Source organism: Osmia lignaria, chromosome 14 (assembly GCF_051020975.1).
Source record: "Osmia lignaria lignaria isolate PbOS001 chromosome 14, iyOsmLign1, whole genome shotgun sequence".
Classification (NCBI taxonomy): domain Eukaryota; kingdom Metazoa; phylum Arthropoda; class Insecta; order Hymenoptera; family Megachilidae; genus Osmia; species Osmia lignaria.
Genome location: NC_135045.1, coordinates 6,612,208 through 6,633,083, shown reverse-complemented (window position 1 = coordinate 6,633,083; position 20,876 = coordinate 6,612,208). Strand labels below are relative to the sequence as shown.

At 42.6% G+C, this 20,876-nt stretch overlaps 1 protein-coding gene across 11 annotated transcripts in view; it reads left to right on the top strand.

Moving 5' to 3' along the window:
* Positions 1-20,876, top strand: part of LOC117605741 (agrin) — a 347,580-nt gene that overhangs the window by 104,290 nt on the left and 222,414 nt on the right. The gene's annotated exons all lie outside the window — the stretch shown is intronic.

Here is a 20,876-nt window from a genome sequence, read left to right as displayed (position 1 = left end):
TCTCGTCTTATAGTAGAAGCAATCTTTGGCCGTCTCACGGACAGGGAAGGAAAAAGGGGCGGAGATGTGGAGGATGGAAGGCGGAAAAGCAAGCTGAGAGAAAGGAAAGAGATTACCTCGCGTAAAATCGGGACGAGGCGACTTTTCGACGTTCGCGATGCAGTCGTCGTGTCGACAAGTCCCTTCCCTTCTCCTTTCATCGTCGGTAATTCCCTTCGCCGAGCCATCGTATAAGCTACTGCACCTGACAGACAAAGGACTCACCCCTGTAGCGGATTTTCGTCGCTGGACGACCAAACACGTTCATTCACAAATAGGACGTACAACTGTACACGTGAATTTAGCCAAGTCGAAAGTTGAATCGGGGATGGTCTGCTCCCCGGAAAAACAATTTGTTCTGATCGCATCCAACCAGGCTCTATTTGAAATTAAAATAAAAAAATTGCTATTCCAATACCGTTATTCGAAAACGAAGAAAATATTCAATTTCATTTTTTCTTTTTTCATATCATTGACTTCGATTGTATAAAGCGAAAGAAATTCGCGAACTAAATTCAGTTGCACCTTCGTCGCTGGTGATACAGTCGAAAGCAGTGCGCGTGATCGGCTCCTTTCAGGTGTTAAAAAACTGAAAACTGTTTCGTGCAAGCTTTCACGAGTCGTGTTTATCGAACAGCAACAGGAAGAGCGGCGAATTTTTTTCACGGTATTATATCGTGCCGGCTGGTTCTCTGCCGGGTGAAAGAGATTCGTCAAGCAATTTTCGCGAGTGACAAAGCGAGGACAAAGTTTGCGCGTGATGCAGAGGGGTCGCAGGCTGATGGCAAAGCAAATTAAAGAGCTCGCGAAGGGGCGGTAAAGCAATTTCGTAGTGCCGCACGAACAGAACGCGAAGCCTTTCTACGTCACCGGCTACAAATGTCGGGTGGAGGATAATGGCGACAGACATACCCAGACCGAAATGTATCCTTTGCCTCTCGGCTCGACCCATCTTCGCGACCAAACTCGACGAATCCTTTAGGCGTGCGCGTTTTCACGTGAATCACGCAGACTTTTAAACGAACACGTATACGCGTCGAATCGAAACGAAGAGTTTCCAGCCAGAAAGATAGTCGATCCGATCCTCCACTGTCTTTGAGGGAAAATGTTTGTTGCGTTCGAGCGAATTACAACTCGCTGAAAAAGTACAAGTGCACTGTACGAGCTTGTTTTAATGGAAGTTTGAAGTAGATTCGTCGAGGATATTACAGGGACTTTTAGGTAAACTAAAGTTGGAATAATACTTTGTTCCGAGTGATATCTCGCATTTGCTCCCATCTTGCTTTCAATAATTTTCATTGAATTATTAATATGATAAGTCGCTGTCTCTTACTGGTACGCTCTCTATAAGTCTGAAAAATTTACTCTCATTTCCTCGCATCACCCTCTTTTTCTCCGCATAAACTATGCTTCCATTCCGGAAAATCACGCTGTCACGTTTTGTCCGAAGACATTTTTCATTCTCAGACACTCCATTTGTTCTGTTCGGTTCCAAACACCCTTCGTTCACACTTGAAATTCTCGAAATCTTCTACAAACTGTTCAGTCATATTCTTCAGATGATTTTCTTCGAAATACTAATTTTCAATAGTCAAAGAAAGGAGTTCCGTTGCGTAAAATGTAGAAGTTTATTTTAAAGACGACGAAACACCCTGTCAGTTCTATTGTATTTGTATCGTCAGTGTGTAAATGAAATTCCCAATATTTGAATAAAGTAGAATAATATCATTCACGATCGAATATGGAAAATTTCGAACCGATTTACAACTCTGACGAACATCAAATGATTAACGCTGTTAACGATGACGGATATGCAAATGAAATTACTGGCAATTTACACCGGTGACATTTGCAGCACTCCATCGGTACGTCGGTAAATAGATCGATAGTAGGTGTAAGAATAATTCAATCACGATTACCGGATGCAACGTGTACGGATTTATGCGGAATGCTCGCGAATCGATTCGTTCCGCTGCAAAACGTTGAATGTTACACGCGGTTGGATTGATCGAGCTTTCAAGGCGTTTGCAGGATAAATTGTTTTCGAAGAATAACGAGTTGCTTGATGCAAAAGAGAAAAAAATAGAAAGACGAATGTGGGTCGATCGATAATTCGAGCACAGCTAAAAAGCTGGACAGCCGTCGGTTAATCTGCATAAAAGATTTAAATGAAGTTTTTGCGAAACTTCCGGGACCGAGCACCGGTCGAGAGTTAAACTTCGCGATTACTCGGGGAAAAACGAACGGCAATTTTCTTCGAACGGTTCTCGAGGAAAAATCGCGTACCCCCGTAGTTCCGCGTGGTTTCAAAATATATTTCGTTACCGTGTTTCGTTCACGAAGCAGGCGGATTAAAGCGTCGTATCTCATCGGTGATGAATTATGATGGCTTATGGGGAAACTTATATGGAATTCTGTATTGCCAGCCTCTGACAGCAGCGAATTAGTACGCCTCATGAAAGTGGCCTCGCCCCGAGCTTCCCTTACGTCTCGTGTCATTCCGTATCAAGTAATCGTTAGGGGAAATGCGTGAGGGATACGGGTTATCATAGAAAATTGTTTATAGCTGTTTCTCCCGTTAATATTACGTGTAGATTTGCTCGAATTATCAGATATACTACATATTAAATTTTTCCAGAAAGTCTACTTTTATACTTACTCTTTACTTGGAAGGATTAAACCTGGTTCATTATATTTTAATCGAACCAATCGGACGTTATGCGTAGATTACGATAACGTGTATTCGTAACTTGCGCAATGAATTTGACGCTGTATTGTTAGAAATTTTCACTTTATACACGGTAGAAAATCAGAGTAAATTAACTCGTGATATAATAATAGCATTGGTAAATATTTAGCAAGACTACAGCAAATATTTGCAAGCTTGTTTGCCAACTAAAATTACACAATTTCAATTTAAGCTTCGTTGGTGTTGATTAAACTAGTGCAATGGAGGTGTTCTAACGGTTGCTTTATCGTCCGATAAATTCATTTCGCACCTTCTCTCTAAAATTATCACCGGCGAAACAGGGGAAAAAACGTCGGCTGTAGATCTTTAATTTAGTTAAACAGCACGTTGAAAGCTAACGAGAACGTTCTTTGAAACAACATCATTATTCAAAACGAGAAAGGATCGAGGGTGCGGGTCGAAAGGCAAAAGTGTCGAGCGAAATTGCAACGGAAACACGACCAGTTCGTGAAATGCGTTTGCCGCATGAAATTAAAGGAATTTTACGAGGGGAACAGGGCTAATACCGCATATCTCGTTAAAATTCTGTGGAAAGCATTTTGCGGAATTGTATCCCGTGGCCATCAGCGCGATGTACGTCCAATCTGTGTATCCAACGGGGTTGCGAGCGTTTGCCCTTCGTTCACCACCAGCCTGTGCTATTCCATCGTTCCCTCATCTAAGCGGACAAGCATTACAGGAAAGCCTTTATTAAGTCTTCAACTTTGTGGGACGCGTGCCCGTCCATCATCGTGGAATTGAGTTCCCATATCAGCTAGACGAACGAACACATCGACCATTTTCTGCCTTGATGTAATTAGAAATCAAGTTGATGTAAAATCTGGCTGGCCCGTTTGTCAAACTTTCAGCTATATTATCAGAGGTTCTCATTTTCCTGATCAAATAACGCTGAGCAAGTTTGAAAATATTGTGAGCATTGCTCGGAGGAAGTTTCAGATAATTAGCTAATTATTAGACTCCGCCTAATTGAAGGCAGAGCTGATTATGGTGAAAAGGTTTAAAACGTTCAAACGGTTAATGGGGAATTGAAGAAAAGAAGAGAGGAAGTTGAAGAGTACTATTAGAATAATCGTGGCCTTAAATTTCGACTCGATCCGAGCAAACTCCCACGCGAAAGTCTACTTTCCGAAGTGGCAAAAGTCGGCGAACAGTTGCGAGTTTCGTTTTTCTCAAACGATGGTCCAAGTTTTGCGCGTGTTCGCCTTCGTAAAACTGCAGGAGACGAATCGAAGGCAGTCAGCCAACTGAACCCGCGAGAGAAACAGAGATGGAATGATATGGAAAGAAAGCGAAGAAGTCGAGAGTCGTCGGAATACATTTCTCGGTTGTCTATTGGTCCTCGAGACGTCTTTGCATCTCGAGGAGTCACGGCGTTTTTCTAATCTCGAGAGAGAAGAAGAGCGCGAGGAGAGTGAGAAAGATACATGAAAGGGAAAAGTTGGCAAGTAGAAGCAGGAGAGACGAAGAGAGGAAGAAGAAGGAGAAGAAGAAAAAGAAAAAGATGATGATGACGCGGGAAAGTTTCATCAAAGTTCCCTTCCTTCGCGTTACTTGAGAGTGTTGTAAACCTGACTCTGGAAATGACATACAAGTAGATACTTTATTATATAAGATCCTATGAAAACTGTCTATACGCGACGCTGCCTTTATTATTTAGCCGGCGGTGCTGAAATTATTGAAATTTCCTATTTCGAGCAAAGAAATAAAATTGAAGGTTTCTTAATTGCGATTTGTTACTGCAGAGTGAAAAACAAGATTAATTAAGAGGAGCAGAAATTAATTGATTTCTTCAGATAGTTAGCATTTTAAAAGCAAATGCTAGAAAAAGTTGAATGAAAGCAGACAGAAGGGTTGGTTTCAGCTTTGATATTTAATGCCTCTTTTGAAAATCCAAAGCATCACACAAGTGCCTCAAGATCAATAAATACTCTTTTGAACGCCCGTGAAAGTGATCGATAACGATCACAGTCGTTCATTCATCGTTAATCATTACGCGCTTTTCGCGTTACCAGAGCCACGCTACTTTCGAAAGCAACCGTACAGGTAACTCTACTCGAAACTTTGAATCGCATAACGAGAGTTTCGCTGTTCTCAATTCCCGAAAGATTTTACGATCGAACTTTACCATTGGTAAACGCGTTCAAGGATCATTCGTTTTTCGGTATTCAGGAAACGGTATCGCGGCGCCGATCCGATCCGTTCGAACTTGCGGAAATACTAGGCCCCACAAAAATTCACGAACGATCGACGATGCCTTTTTTTTGTCGGTTCGAAAGAAAGAGTAAGAGAAAGAGGGATGCGCGTTTGCGAGGTAACCAGTGGCTTTTTCACCAGCATTCGCTACGGACGGGTAAAGCCCATTTATTTCGATCCAGCTCCCCGTCGGTTGACGGCCGCTTTTGAACATTCATGAAAGAATGGTCGGCGGCCGAAAGTGCTTAAATCTCGACCTAAAATGTGCATTCGTTGCCGCGAGTTTGTGCGTTGCGAATGCAACTTTGAAGCACATCCGACTTTTCTCATATTCGACCGTTCCATTCGGGCCAACGTTTGCTCTGTTTACGTACCGATTCGTGTGCGAGCACCTTTATTAAAATCGATCATGTATCGATGAATCCGTTAAGGATCAAACAGGGAATAATACAATTTTTATACAAGAGATCCTTTATAAAAAATTTATTAACAGTTTCATTTTCGGAATTTTATACTGTTTCTGTACATATGCTTCCAATATGAAAGTATTTCATTTGAGTATCCAGCTGTAGTCGATGCATCGTGGTGCACGTTTCACTGGTCTGGGTCACGAATGACCCGGCCACCGCCTTTCCAGGGTAATGGGTTAAAATATTAAGTTGGAGGATGAGCGTGGTTTTACTTTACAGTCACCCGAATTGAAAGTCCCCGTTTCGAAACGAGTTCCTTTACGAACGAACGCATCGTTTGCTGCATTCTCTTGCGGCAGAAGCCGAAAGAACCTATATGGAAGATGTTAGAAAAAAAAGAAACTGGAAGATCGAACCTCTCTCTGGTTCTCTTCTCTATTTGAATTCTCCGAGATGGTTGCGCGATAGACACGAATCAATTTCCAGCGTAACGCCACACAGGAACGGGATGTTTGCAGAAGTAAAAAGTTTCGTGGAACGGTTTCTCGTGCCTCCTGGTGGTCCGACTTTCGATCCGCGGGAGTAGTTTACGGACCGCTTTCCCTTCGTAAAAAGAAAAAATGTTTTTCTCCCTTTCCATGCCATTCCATTTTGCCTTCTTGCGTTATTTATAATTTAGCCGGGTCGGTTGGTCTTGAGGCTGATAACGCGCACGCGAACAACGATTTCTCTTACGTGCCCGCGAGAGGAAAAGAAAAAGCTAGCCTCACGTGCACATTCGTCGAACGAAACGAGAAAAGGTGGTTCGTTTTACGATCCGCTGCGTGGAAACGAGGCCTCGGAAAGAAGTGACGCTCTTTGTGAACAGGGGCTACGTTTGTTTTTCTTCATTCTGCTTGAAAAATCATCCGCTACTTTCGCGATGTTCGTGCGCGGGCACGTGTCTGCGTGCGCGAAACGCCGACGGAACATACGCCGTCCCGGCTTTATTCAGCGGAAATAGTTCCGCGAAGTCGACCCTGTTTTTTTTCATTCCCCATCGTTTTCGTAAACAATACACCAGGGTCGACAGACTCCAATAAGTAAATGGCTTCTTGACGAGCCTGGCTCGCGAAGGCAGATTTCTGGCTCAGCAATTTCACGACCTTTGTGAACTCGTCATATCGCGAACAGAGTCCCGCGGGGGTTATTCAATGCACGTCGATCGCACCGGTGTAGTGTGTTTTACCTAGCGTGGCTGTGGTTTTCAATTGGAACGTATGATTAAGGGAATTTTTTTTTTTTTATCGTTTCGGTGATTCGTACAGAAAGTTCACGGTTTTCTTTACTCGTTGCTGTTTCTGAAAATGGTGCAAGGTACACGCGTATTCTCATTAGCGGCATTCATTAATCAAAATATTAATATATTAAAGTTAAAAGCATTTTATTCACTATTTTCAGTGGACATTCTTTAATTAAAATAGCCGTAAAGAAGTATAATGAGACGTTTTAATAAAGTGGATTATGAAACGCGTACACATTTTCATTCGAAACAATTTCACGACAGCTCGAAGCGTTTTTATTTCTATGTTTATGGCGCTTGAAAATCGATCGTGTCGATGTAGCAAACGCGTGTACATTTTTCCCCTCATTTTCCAGTTTTCACAGGTCAGCTAAAGCTACCTTTGTGTACGAACTTTGATCCCGAAGTATCGACTCTTTTTTCCTTTTTTTCCTCCCTCTCCCCTCTTCTTTTTCCAGCTTTACCCCTATGCCCTGCTCATTGTCTGTGTCGCAATTCCATCGTGCACTAGAACACTGTGACCTATCTCACGGAAATCGATACTCAGCCCGAGGATATCGAACTCTAATATCCTCTTCTGCGAGCTGTAGTCACATCGTCGGCTTTGCCGCCACTGAAACGGTTCATCGTACCGTGAGTTTCGGATATGGTCGATGTAACCACTAGCTGGGACGCGGATTTTCCAGGAAATAATCGCTCGACTTTTGTCTCTGCCGGCGGTGGATTGAAAATATTACAACTAGGATATCCTAGACGCATTCTGTTTCCATATTGAATGAGATTCGACGTTGCTCGGTCTCGTGCCCTTGACACATTTCTTTGCATTCTTTCGTATTATCCCTAATTATTTCTATCGTGACAGTTGATGGATTAAATGAATAATTCTAAAAACAATGAACAAAAGTGGATCCTTATCAACGGCTAGTAACGATAATTTCTACCGGAATGCTTCTTATCACATTTCGAAATCGTAACGTTTCGACGGAATGCATTCAATATAAAAGCAAGTAAATTCCCGAAGGAGGTTCGCTTTATTCATTATCTATAAAATAGTAGGTAGTCGTAGTTCGTCCAGCATGTTCCAGCACGATTTACGATGTCGTTGATCGTTTGATAGCGAAGAGAACTGGACGACCTCGTTTGGCGTACGGTTCAAAGCCTCGCTATATCTTTTGCAAGAGAAGGAAAGAGAAGGGGGGCGTAGAGAAGGAGGCAAGCCGAAGGCATAGACGCGGAAGCGTTGAAAAGCGGGGGTAGGCGGGGAGAGACAGAGAAAATAGACGAGCGAAGTAGGAAATGGGGAAGAAAAATAAAAGGAAAGGTGAGAAACGTTTGCCACAGCGTGGCCGTTAAAGAGCAGAGGACAAATGTGTGTTTGCGTGGCTCTGTGAACGGATGGACGAGAAAAAGGGGACGAAGAAAAGGAGACGGACCAGAGGGGTGGCGGTTCGCGCAAACGTGGACCGTCTAGAGAAAGATAGAAGGCAAGGGGTAACAGGGGTGGCATCTAAATGGAGATGTCTTGTATGCAGAGCCGCTCCGTCAGAACGACAGCAACTCGAAAGCCGTGTCTGCTTCCTAGAGGACTAAAAGACAAAAGTTGCTAAAAGGGAAATCTATCAGAAGTCTTCCTTGTCGTTCGCTCTGTCCTTTCTTCTCTTACTTTTCATCCGTCTGCCCGTTTCCCAATCGGAATTCGGTCCACCTTATCCCCTACGAGCGGAAAGAAGTCACCGACTTTTCTCTCTTTTTTTCCCTTTGCATTCGATGTTCCACCATCGTTTCTCTCGATCGTCTTTTCCCGCGTACCGACCTCCCACTTTCCATCCGACTACATCGTTTTACCCGACTATCCCCAACACTCCGTCCCGATGACGCTAAACTGCGATCCGATGCGTACTTGGTGCACCAGAGACGTTTATCCCCACGGGAAACTTTCCAACAGTCGTCGCTAAGAGTTCGCGAAGCTGCGAAACCTAGGAACCTCGCTCGACGACCTACGATTTTCCTTCGCGATTTTCTGTGTCACGAAAAGGGAATCCTCGCGACGATAAACACAGGATCTCGGACGATATTCTTCTTCATATTTCTTTGTTCAAAAAGCCAGTCCGTTCGAAGGAATTTGAAAATAGAAACGATTCTCCGCGATCTTCGCAAGTACGTTGAACGTCGAAATATTGAGCGGAAGAGCGGAAACAGAGGCGGTAGTCGCAAAGGATCGATAGAACGGTATACGGTCGCGGGTTCTTTTGGGAATAACGAGGAAAACAGCGATGGACGAGTGTTTGTCTTCTTAAGAAATTGCCTTGTTCCAAGTAGCGACGGCGGTGCATTCGTTTCAAATGAAATGCTCCTCTGATTTTTATCGATCGACGGTCTCTAGGGTGAGCCGGCTTGAAACTGGGCCAGGAAATCAAAGTATATTGACCCGCGGACGTTCGCGAATCGCGTGGCTTTCGTTCGAGCTCTCTCGAAACATCGCGGCTGAATTAATCGTGAGGACGGTTTAGTAACAGGAAATGCCTCCCTATCCTCGTTAAATTTAATATTTATTCGGTCGTCTATGCCCAAGGGGTTTCGGTAGGCAGAGGCTGGATTGACGTGTGGTCGCGTGAAACATTGATTTTCCTTTCAAGCATCGTCGGTAAAAATAATCGACGTTGTCAGCGACGGGACCCCCTTTTAAAATATTCAACCCGGTCGTTACTGTAACGTGTAAAGCTCTCCCCGTCTTCCTAGGCAGACCTTTAACTATCGCACTTTTGTTCCTGTGCGTATCAACATGCTTTGTCGTGAACTGTTATCTTCGAATCGGTTCTCTATCGATTACTAAACGATGACAAATAATAGCCGTTCGACGATTACCATGAAAGCTTCCTATTCACTTTTCTTCCATTGTTATGCCTCAAGTATTTGTGCCGTTCAATATTGATTCTTCGATTAATTTGAAGAATCAATAATTACTTAAAACTCCATTATCGGTTCTTTCCAATTTGCTCTTCTTCTTATCATTTTATTAAGTGAAAGAGGTTTTTTCTTTATCAGAAATGTATCGCACGATTCTGATTCGAAGATTCTGAAGAAATCTCTGGATAGCATTAATAGAAGCTCATTTGGAAGGTTTACGCGGACTCGAGAGTAAAGATGTTCTCTCGGCAACTCGGCTTTCCTTAAGTACGTCTCTTTCCTTCTTTCAGGCCTTATCCGCCTAACACCTTCCTTCCTTCCTTCTCCTTTTCGCGAAACAAGTGACGTTGTTTATCTCTGTATCTCAGCACCTTGTCTCACTCAGCAAAGAGAGCAGGCACTTATTGTTGAATCAGGATTCCTACGTTCGTTTCCCGGTAAAGTGAATGTCTCATTAACTTTTATGCTTAAGAAAACTGTGTGCTTCGCGGATGTCGTTAATTAGCGTCGTTATCAAAGATTCGGGCTGGAAACGACGCGGTTGATTTCCGACCTGTAATCTTCCTTCCAAAGTGTTTGTACCTTAGAAGTGCAATTTGAGGATTGAAAAAACACTACATAAAAGTATTACAAAATTCAAAGAAAATGAATTCCTGGACGAGTTAAATAATAAAATTTCTCTTTAGTTTGATAACACCATTCGAATCGTTCAAACAAGATCCTAATTTCGAGAAACCGTTCCACAAACTTGGATACGTTTCATGGTACCAACAAAAATCATTTCCTTCGAACAATCCAGCCGGTTCCCAAAGGCTTTAGCATCGGGGGAACAACAATGTCGGATTCGTCTCTCTACCGTGAAAGCTTGCGGACCTGTTTATCTCTGGATCTGTAGATACGCCGTGAGATCCCTCTTTTCTTAGGGTACTTAGGTCCCAGTTGTTACACACGACCTCCTGCTCGCCAGCCTCATTAAAGCCAGCTATAGCAAGCCAGCTTTAGCTTCTGGCCAACAGCAGAGATACCTGCTGCTAGATCCCCGTCTTTGCTGCCGGCCAATTCGTCCAGAGTTTGTCGTCAGCAACTCCTAGCACCGCTATCTTTATTCTACCCTCCACTCACCGATTCGCCAGCATCGCAATTTTTCGAGTAACCCTGCGTGTCTAATTAAATCTGTCATCCTCAGTGGAACGATGCCCCGCAACTTGACATAAGCTTCTTATTACGCTATACAAGCTGCACGCTTTCGTAAAATCCACCATAACGAGCAACGAAATTCAGAGTTCTCATTAAAATATAAACATTTCCGTGTTGAGTTTCTTTATTTTTCAACAAATTCAAGCTTTTTCATTTCTGAACGGATGCTAATTGATATAGTGGGAAAGGATGACGAATAACATTATGTTTTTGAATTGTAAAAATAGATGGGTAAAGGATTCTGCTAAGCCATAATTATTAGATAAAATCAATCGAACGTTCGTGTTGAACTTTAGAAAAATTTCTTTTCTCTTCTCCTTTTGGAAGGCGAAGAGAAACGATCGGTGTTAAACATAAATAGAGAATGAAAATAATTTATTCGCTTAGCGATCGGGAATTGAAACGACTCCGAGGTCACGGCCGATGGTTCGATTGACGGAAGTACGTGGATTAAGGGCTGCTTCGTGTCGAATGGAAATTGGGCGCTGTAGGTATCGATGAATCGTCCATCCGTTTCGCTATACCTATCGATTTATCGGATCGGTTACGGTACTGGACTGTTGCCCAGGTGATTTGACGCTATTCACTGGGGCCAGTCTTTTTTCGTACTTCGATCTAGCCCCGGGTAACACTGGCTTTGTCCGCTCGATCTCGTATGAGAAAATAGTAGCGGTAGAATCGAAACGTGGAGTTGGATATCGGTTACAAAGCGAGGAGATTTAGGAGCGTTTTAAATTCTTTGTAAATCTTGGCCAACGTTTCGCGGTGCAACGCGTTTCGTGCAATTTCTGTTGTTGCTTCCTCCCGCACCGTTCAACCACCACTGTTATTTAATATTAGTGCGTGAAACATGCTTCGTTATCCTGCGGTCTGTCCCGCCGATACAGTTAATGCTGCGTATTAATATTTATGGTATTGTTTCGTCGCGGTAACCTATTCTGTTGTTGCGAACTCGATCGTTTCCGGTTAACGCTTCCTACCTCTCTAATTATGAAATCGAATTCCACGAACGTTTCGAAGCTGGAAACGCTACCGATGTTTCAATGATATTTCGATGCTCTCGTAACGTAAAAATTCGTAAAAATTTAACGAATCATTAAATTAAACACGCGGACGACTGTATAATTTTGATTCATTTCAAGTCAGCGGAGGAAACTATGAATATTCCTTGCGGTTCGAATGCGTTGATACACAGAAACCGATGTTTCATCTCGGAAAAAAGTGCTCGTTTCGCTCTGTATACATTTTCCTGGCGGTTCGATCGGGGGGAAGTTGCAGGATACTAAGCGAGTCGAACGTCAGAGAGTAGGATTCGTGCCAAGATTCGACGATCCTCTGGTCTTGGCTCAGCCGAGCTGCATGCCGCGGCGTTGTTTATTCAAATTCGAGGTAAGAACAATCCGTGGTTCCCGTATTTGTCTTCGGAACGCGAGACCTGCTCGGTGTTCGGTTGTGTGTCTAGCGGAATGCAAGATTGCGAGACTTTGCCAGCGGCGAGGGTGAAAGTAGCACTTGCTACGAACGAAGAAACGGAACTCTTCGAGGAATTTCAGGCGTGTTTGCCCTGCAGAAAGAACGAACCGTGTATCTCCTTCCTATTTCCCGATACCTTAATAGTCTTCTTTTACTTCCCCTTCAGCGACGATACACTGTTCCTCCTTTACTCTACGTGTTTCGCTATTCGCAGCATGCTCCTTGCCATTGTTTAACTGCAGATTAGGGAAATTAAAATTCTCCCTGTGTGCTTTCTTTTAATCTACCACGCCTGCCGTTACACTGTCTGTATTTATTGGAGCATGTACCTTCAATGTTCTAGAGATACGTGAGAGTATGTACTAGGGGTTGAACTGATGGTGCAGTTGCAATGGAGGATGTTTTATAAAGAAATGAAAAGAATCCAGCATTTCCTGTTTGTATTCTTTTCTTGCGCGTTCTTGATAATTAAATTATACTCGTGGTTCCTTCGATTAATAATTATTTCATTAAATTGAATTTCCAATTTAATAATTGTAGCCCACGTTAACTGTATTATCAGTCAGGAAAGAGGGTGCACGCGTGCAGACGTACAGGCACAAGCAGGCGGATAGCAGTTGGCCATGCTCCGAGCAGCGGTACAAGCAATCGGGGCGTAAAATCGAATGGATTCAATTTCTGTCTTGATTCGCCGACTTCATTACTCCCCTTACACATAGGTAGCTGTATATGTATCCGACCGTTTCATGCATTTACCGGTTTCAATCCCCCCCCCTGTTCGGTGTGTCCCGTCGAGCGTCGGGTTTTCGAAGGGTTCTTCAGACTGTATGCCCAATCGCGAGGGTTCGAGGTTCGACCAACTCGTCTCGACGAGTTCGACGAAGGAGTCACGGTTAAAATTGAGACAGAGAGAAGAGGGTTGAACGATCGACGCGACGTGGCGCGGGACACTGGGAAGGGAAAGAAAGGCGGTTATTAGGAGGAAAGGGATGATAGAAGTCAGGGTTAGACGGCAGAGACTTTTCGAGAGCGCTGGAATTGGATAAGAGAAAGTGAAGGGAACCGTTCGACGAAGGGTGGATGAAAAAAAGGAGAGAAGAAAGGGTCTTAATGAAGTGCGACATCCATCTTCTTTTATACGGTGCATGATTCGTTGGCCAAGTGTTTTCGACCTGGCTTCATTTAACCGCCTTTCGAGAGTCGTGAAATCTTTCAACACATCTCGCTTTCCTCTTCACTCTTACCTTCTAATTGAATCAATTTAGTGCATTGAAAAAATTTGCAATTTTTCAGACATTTAATTGCAACTGCAGACATTTGGTGTTTGGCTAGGTATTATTATAGACAGTTTGTGTTAATCGAAGAAAATTTGCAATTGTATAAACATTTATTTGCAGTTGCAAATATTTGGTGTTTGTCTAGGTAATATTGTAGACAGTTTGTGTAAGTCGAAATCCACGTCACGATACTAACGACGATCGAATCACGAGATTCAGTATCGATGATACAGAGTTAATCCCGAGATTATAGAGCTTGATATCGTCGTTTAAGGAGCCGCGAGATCCCTCGACGACTTCCAACTTGCGAGACCCAATACCGATAGCACGGGATTCTTGGATTCCGATAGCAACTTCGGACATATGAGAGTTGATGCTGACACTCTTCGATTCCTGAGACGCGATACAGATTCTCATTTCGATACTGAAACTTGCGGATTTTACTGGACCCTTCCTTTTTTCTGATTCGTAAGACTTTTTCAAGCTTAGAAATTGATTAAGATTGAGAGTCCTCATAGTCATCTTTCGTTCAATATTCGACGCTTTTTCTATCATTTTGATTTGGAATTCTCCAACACATTTTCCTCGTTAAATCTGGTACGTGTCCACGAATGGAAATTCGGCATGGTTTCCATCGGGTGCGTGACTTTTATGTTACAATTTGATCAAACTTCCGATGGAAAAATAAAGTTTAACTATTTGTCGCGCAGGTTTTGATTTGACGATCCATTTGATCGATTGCCGATTTCTCGTCTTTTTTTCAAATTTTAATGAGTAGTCGGACGACGAAAAAATAGGTCGGACATGTGTAGTTGGAATTCTTTTTTTTGCACGCAATTCTTTCGATTCCCTTAATTGTCTCGTCCTTTGTGACTCGTTGCGTTGAAACAGGCCAGCACTGTTTTTTCTTCGACGTCAGCTCCGAGTTCTCCAATAAACGAGCAGTTTGTTTCGCTTCGTTCATGAAACGATATTTTTTTGTTTCGTTTTTCTTGCTTCTCAGGTTTTTCTTCTCTTTCTCCCCCCTTCGATTTGTTTTGTTTTTAACGCGAACATTGAAAGCACCTGGTTCACGATTCACCGATTTTTATCGTTGATTCAACGTATTTCTTACCGGGTAATTATATTTTGTTCTTTAATTAAATCCCCTTTCGACCCGTGTCTGTTTCAACTGCTTTTATTCTACGTTTCGTTACGCATTTACGGGCTTAGAAGATTTTCCGATATTTCTCCTTTGATTTTTTCGTTCCCTTGTTAGCCGAACGATACTTGATCTATATTTTCTGCTTTTTGGTATCGTTAACGATATTCAACATTTTTCTTCTTTTATTCGTTAACTATTTACCTAAATTAAATTCCCAGCTCGTAACCGCTATGGTAAACTAAATTTCAAACTCGACGTTGAACGAAAAATTAGATCTTTAACGATCGTAGTTCGTGCTTCGGAGTATCCAATCTTGAACGGTAATGAATCACGTATGCAGGTACTCGTAGGTCACTTTGAGACCGTGTCGATCGTAGGGGTAGTTGCGTTACTTCGATTAAACCGGAAATCAAAGGGGTCCATAATTTAATGGGGCGTCGAGACGTGTCGCAAAGCGGTCACGTTTAGGCGAAATGTTTGACGCGGCGCACGTGTACCGGTCGAATACTTTGTCGAACGGGGCTGGTGGTCGCGTTGGAACTCTGTTCGTCAGACGACTAAATTACTCTTCACCTGGATTGATGTCGATTGCACCGGATGTTGGAGCGAGAAGTGTGTCTGACAGGTGTCCACCGGCTTCTCATTATGCTGTCGTCGATCGTCGTCGATCATTAGGATGGCTTTTATCTCGAAAAATATATTGTCGCATGATACGTTTGGAGAATAATAACGAGATTCGAACGTTATTGACATTTATACTATTCGATTTTAATTAATTTTTATTCAGACAAAACAGGGGTTCTGCTTTAGGACAACTTGAAAATACAAAACTTTTGGTCACGTTCCTTTTAAGGGCAGATAATCGTAAAAGATATTTAAGAGAAGATGGAAACAGGGTAGCGTTCTTTAGCGCACGTTCCATCTTCTCGACGTTTCCCTGCTCGTCTTCCGTTCGCGGAGCCGGCACTCGCGTAAGGCGAGTTAAACATAACTCCTGTCAACTGTAGCCGGAACAAAACAAACAGAAGTTACTTCCTGGGTTGGTCGTCGCGACGGAAGTACCGGGATCCACTCTCCCGCCCTTTCTACCATCCAGCGAAACCTCTTTTACTCCGTGCTACCCCATCGTCACGGCGGGATTAACTTCCTTTGCCGTGCGAAATTAAATTATCAAGTTTTCAACTGCGGAGGGTGGTCCGTCTATCCCTCAACCAGCCTCGAATAGGGCCTTGCTTTAATTCGATTACTTATTTAAATTGTACACCTTGCAAATATTACCTCTTCGCATACACGACGATGGCTCTCAGTCGTTGTCGAGTCGTTCGCTGACAATGTAATTTTCTCTCTGAATTCCGTTCAATTTCTTTCGGTAAACAGCAAATGGCGCGAGAAGCATTTGTACACGGGATTATTGACATTTCGTTTCTGATTCTTTCATTCGATCCGAAGTATCCAATAAAAAGAAACTTGCGGTTGGAGAACAGAATATGGTAGAGTTCTATTCAGAGGTGTACATACGTACCACCGACGTCTAAATGAAACATCGGTAATTGATATTTCGAGGTTGATTGGGAATTCTCTTCAAAATATCTGTTATAAATCGAGATGTTGATTCGTGTATCAAATGGCACACGATGCACCATGGAAATAGTAAATCTACGATCGAGCCGTTCGATTCAGGGGTATTTAACTTCCCAATCGACGGTTCTCTTTCGATAATGTCACAGTCGAACAGTCAGTTACGAAAGTTAAATAATGGCGTTCGACCGTGGAGCGAATATAACTTAAGGGCACATTCATCCTCGTAAACGTTGGACCTCTCGGCACGATCCATCACATTGATGAATCGTTCACACCAAATGGATTTACAGCGGCTATGGGTTAGCCGACGCTAAGAATATTGCCAGTGAACAATGAAGGTTCGCGTTGGTTATCCCATCGAGAATGAGGCATTTGTCTTAAGCGGACGTAAAACGAAGGGGATCGTTGGAAAAGTATATTAATCGTGGTTCACTTTTCAAAATGCTGTTCGACAACGAAGCATAGGGACCTTTCGATTTCTCCTTTTGTCATCGTTTCGCGCACGTCGATGTTCCGGTTGGATAGCTTTTCTCTCCGGCTGGACGCCTGGAAATTGCTCGTCGACGACGTGGAAGGTGTGCAGCCGATGTCACCGACGAAACTGCTGAACAACTTCACTCCATTCTCGGCAGCGAACTAACACGCGGCTGGATGCCTAGAGCCTTGTGCACACTGCAATGTACAGACCCCGAAGCAGATACTGCACGACAAAGTCAGGACTTGGTACGACAGTTTGGGAGCTGCTCGTGCTCAGGATATGTCGCGGCTCTGAAGGCAATCCGGAACAAAAGGGGGAGAGAGTCGAGGGTAGGGTGGTAGAGGCACGTATTACCGCGACGTGTCAATTGTTCCAGAAGACCGGAAACTTATCGGCCGTTTCGTAATCCGCTACAGAACGTGGCCAGTTTCGAGAGAGTTTACCTTCAAGGACAGTTTCTAGGTATCCTCGAAAGTTCTCCAATAAACTTGAACCTCATCCTTGTATTCCCTTTTATTACACGTTCGTTTTTCGTCACTTTCTCGAGAGAAACAATTCTCCTTTTCATCCCTTATCGTTAGCAGAGGATTTTGGTTTCCTATTGGTTTTGCATTAACTTGCACGATTGTGCTAAATTCCACTCGAATTTGTATGCAAATTTTGATATTAATACTAAACTCCTAACTATAAGCTCTGAACTTTAGAAATTCTGCATCTGAACTTCCGCTCTTGAGCTTTCCGACTTCTCATTCTGATTTCTGGTCGATTATTATGAAAGTTATACGGTAGAACTTCTCTTTGTACGAGTTTATAGGGAGACATAAGCTTTGATGGTTGCAAAAGGAAGTAAACACCTTTGAATATGCTTCAAGAAGACTATGCTCGGCTAGTAGAACGGATCAGGGAAATTTTACTCCATTTGTTTCTATAATCCTATGGTCTTCTGTGGTAACGGTAAGCTTTCCCAAAAGGAGGCGATCATCTAAGGTTTCTTAATGCAACGAAGATGGAAAGTTTCTTAAACTGAAACCATACGACCATCGTTCACTCCGTGTCACAAATTTATAATGCATTAAGCGATTTAAGTTATCGAAAACTGAACATTTTGAGAGGTGATGTCGGAGAGGTTTAATTGAAAAATAAAAATATCGTCGTTTTAACAATGGAATCTAACATGTTAAGAATGTAGTCGAAAAATAGCGTTGCACAGTTGTTCCTATTATAAACCTCGGCTGAAGTTGGGAAATGTGTTCATAGATCGAATAGAAGTTATTTTCTCTTCAATGGACTTCGGCATCTCGAGGTAATACGATTCGTAAGGGGTGCTTTTCCCCAGCGACGACAAGCTGCTCGTATCTCCGCTTACACTGTCGATCAGCAACTCGTCGAAGAGTGTTCTACGCGAACAGCGAAGCCGGTTTAAATTTCAGCAGCCGCGATACGAACAGCATCGCTCTTCGTCGCTCGTGGAAACGATAAATTTAATTCAAACTTGTTACGGAAAGTTTGAAAACCGCCCATACCGAAGGAGGAGGAGATGGTTCAAGGGCTGTTCGACTCGAGCTTCTGATGATTTTGAGGCTGTGACACGATATCGCGTATACTTTCGAGCTCACTCGAAACTTGCTTGCAAAACTTTTAATATTTATCGATTTGGCAAGACGACTAATAATTCCAAGGGGGTGTTCTCTAATTACATCTTCTTTCAACTGATTTTCAAGCGATTTCTATTTTAAAAACCTAACATTTCATTATCCTTTCGTGTCACGGAAAATTACAGACGGGACTTGAAATTCCATGTCTGATGCATTATTCGGAATAAGAGGACGCGGGACAGCTTCCCTTATACGATATAAAATATCGTTCGATGCTGTACGGTATTTCATGTATTTTTTATGCGACGACGAGCTTTCGTGACGCTGGAAAAACGAGCTATTTGCATCTCGTTTCCTTGCTCAAGGCTACTCGCCTCAATATTCTTGCAATTTGACGAAACTCGAACAGGAAAAATGTTGCCGAAGCGTTTTGCGCGGGAAGTATTTTGTTAAAAGCACGGCGATTTTGCGGTGTTATTTTCGCCGTTGTCGTGTCAGACTCCTGTTACCGATCTGATGAATATTCATTGATTTCGATGCAAAAGAAACGATTCGTGTGGTTCGTACTCGTATACCTTCGTTTTTTTCTTTTTTAAATAGGTCACTGCGACGTTTACGTCGACTTTGATCTTGATACGAATCGATTTATTAGCGATACGGGTTATTAGAAATTCCGTTCCATTTTTCGATCCATCAACTAGCGGGTTGTAATTGATATCGGTACATCATGCGAAGAAAATTTTTTTCTTGACATGTTGTGTACGATAGTTAATACTTTAAATTGCCATATTGATCTAAAATACCATGATTTATACGAGCTGTCATTTATAATGGACGAATTAAGAAGCGTGCGTGTCGAACGCGTACCGGCCAATAAATTACGCTTAATTACCGGTATCGAGCGATTAAAAGCTCGAACGATGGATGCGCGTGAAGGCGAGATTATAACGTACGACGTATAAATAGCTTGCAAATTGCTGAGCGTAACGCATCGTTCACGAAAAGGCTCGCGACAACCGCTCGGTGATCGCAGCTAGTTTGACAGTTATGCGGATGGCATGAGCATCCCATAATTACGTAGACGACGTGTCACGTTCGCGGGGGTTGGCGTTAATTAAGTAATTTCAATTAAAATTCTTCACGGTTCTGCGATGCTTTATATGCTGACACGAACGAGCTCGCAACTTGGACGAACACTCGTCATCGTAAACAAGTTCCGTCTCAACCGAGCTTCCGGGGCCAATTTGTATGCAAAACTCGCACGGTAAGGCTGTGTATCCCATGGAAAATCGAGGCCGTTTTCCTTTGCTTCGTTGCTCCTGACAGGACACTTTCCTTCTTGGATGACCTTTAAAAATTTGTGTCATTTGGCGGACCAGGTTTCCTCGACCGATATGAAAGTCAATCTTAGCTGCATTGATAAGTATTTATTATTAGCTGAAACATGGTATCTGTAATAATAAGGAAAAGGATGGATAGGTAGAATAGAGGAAATTATCTGTAATATAATATTTTATTTTATATTATAATTTCTGGATACTCGTTTCAAGATTTCATGACTTAATTTTGGACTTAATCAGAGTTCAGATATTATCACAAAAATTAAGCTGAAAAAAGAAACATTTTCTTGCAATGTATTCGCTTTTTGCTTTCTTTTTCCTTCCTATATCTACGGTAAAACAACGCTCGCCGCTTTGTATCGACTCTCTTAATTGAATGAACCTTTACATCGTGGTTTCAAGAACAGTTAAGAGAAAATCCGTTACACAGGATCGTAAAATAAGCAACACCGTTATCTGAAGCCTTTCAGATACACACGTTCCATGAATATAACCGTTTATGCATTTTTAATCTAAAAGAAAGTATATGTATCCGATTAAATTTTCTTTCTTAATATTAAACAAAGAGAAGAGAAATAACGGAGAATTTTAGAGAATTTCGTTCGAAAGCTCTCCAACAGATTAATATTTGTGACGATATAATATCTGCAATTTATACAGAGTTAATCAGTATCGCAAGATGCATAGTTTCATTTAACCCGAAGAGGAAATATTTAATAACGCGATGAAATTCCACGTGCAAACGGGGTTAACCAGACGGACGGGCTGAATATGCAATTAATGTCGAAAAATCAATTAGCTGTACGGCTTTGTCACTTGGTTAATACTTCCAGAGGGCCGCTTTATAAATCTGCTGCGCTGGTCTATTGTCGTGGCGCTTAAGTCCGGCAGCGGTGCACCGTTAACGATAATACAAGGTTATAGAGCTTGCTTTGACACGATGGAAATTAAGCGAACTTTAATTGAAATTTATACTCGACACAGCCACGAAAGAGCACCGTCATCTAGCGGTGTCGCTTTGTAAAGTCTCTCTCTCTCTCTCTCTTTTCGCGCGGCACACGTAGAATAAAAGAAAAGAAAAGGGAAAGAAAGAACGAATTTTCCTACGGCAATTAAACGTAGCCGTGACGTTTAAAACGACGCTTTTTGCCCGACGTTATCTTCCTTTGAGCCTTTAAACGGTCGGATCCGTGTCTCTCTGTTTGTGAAAA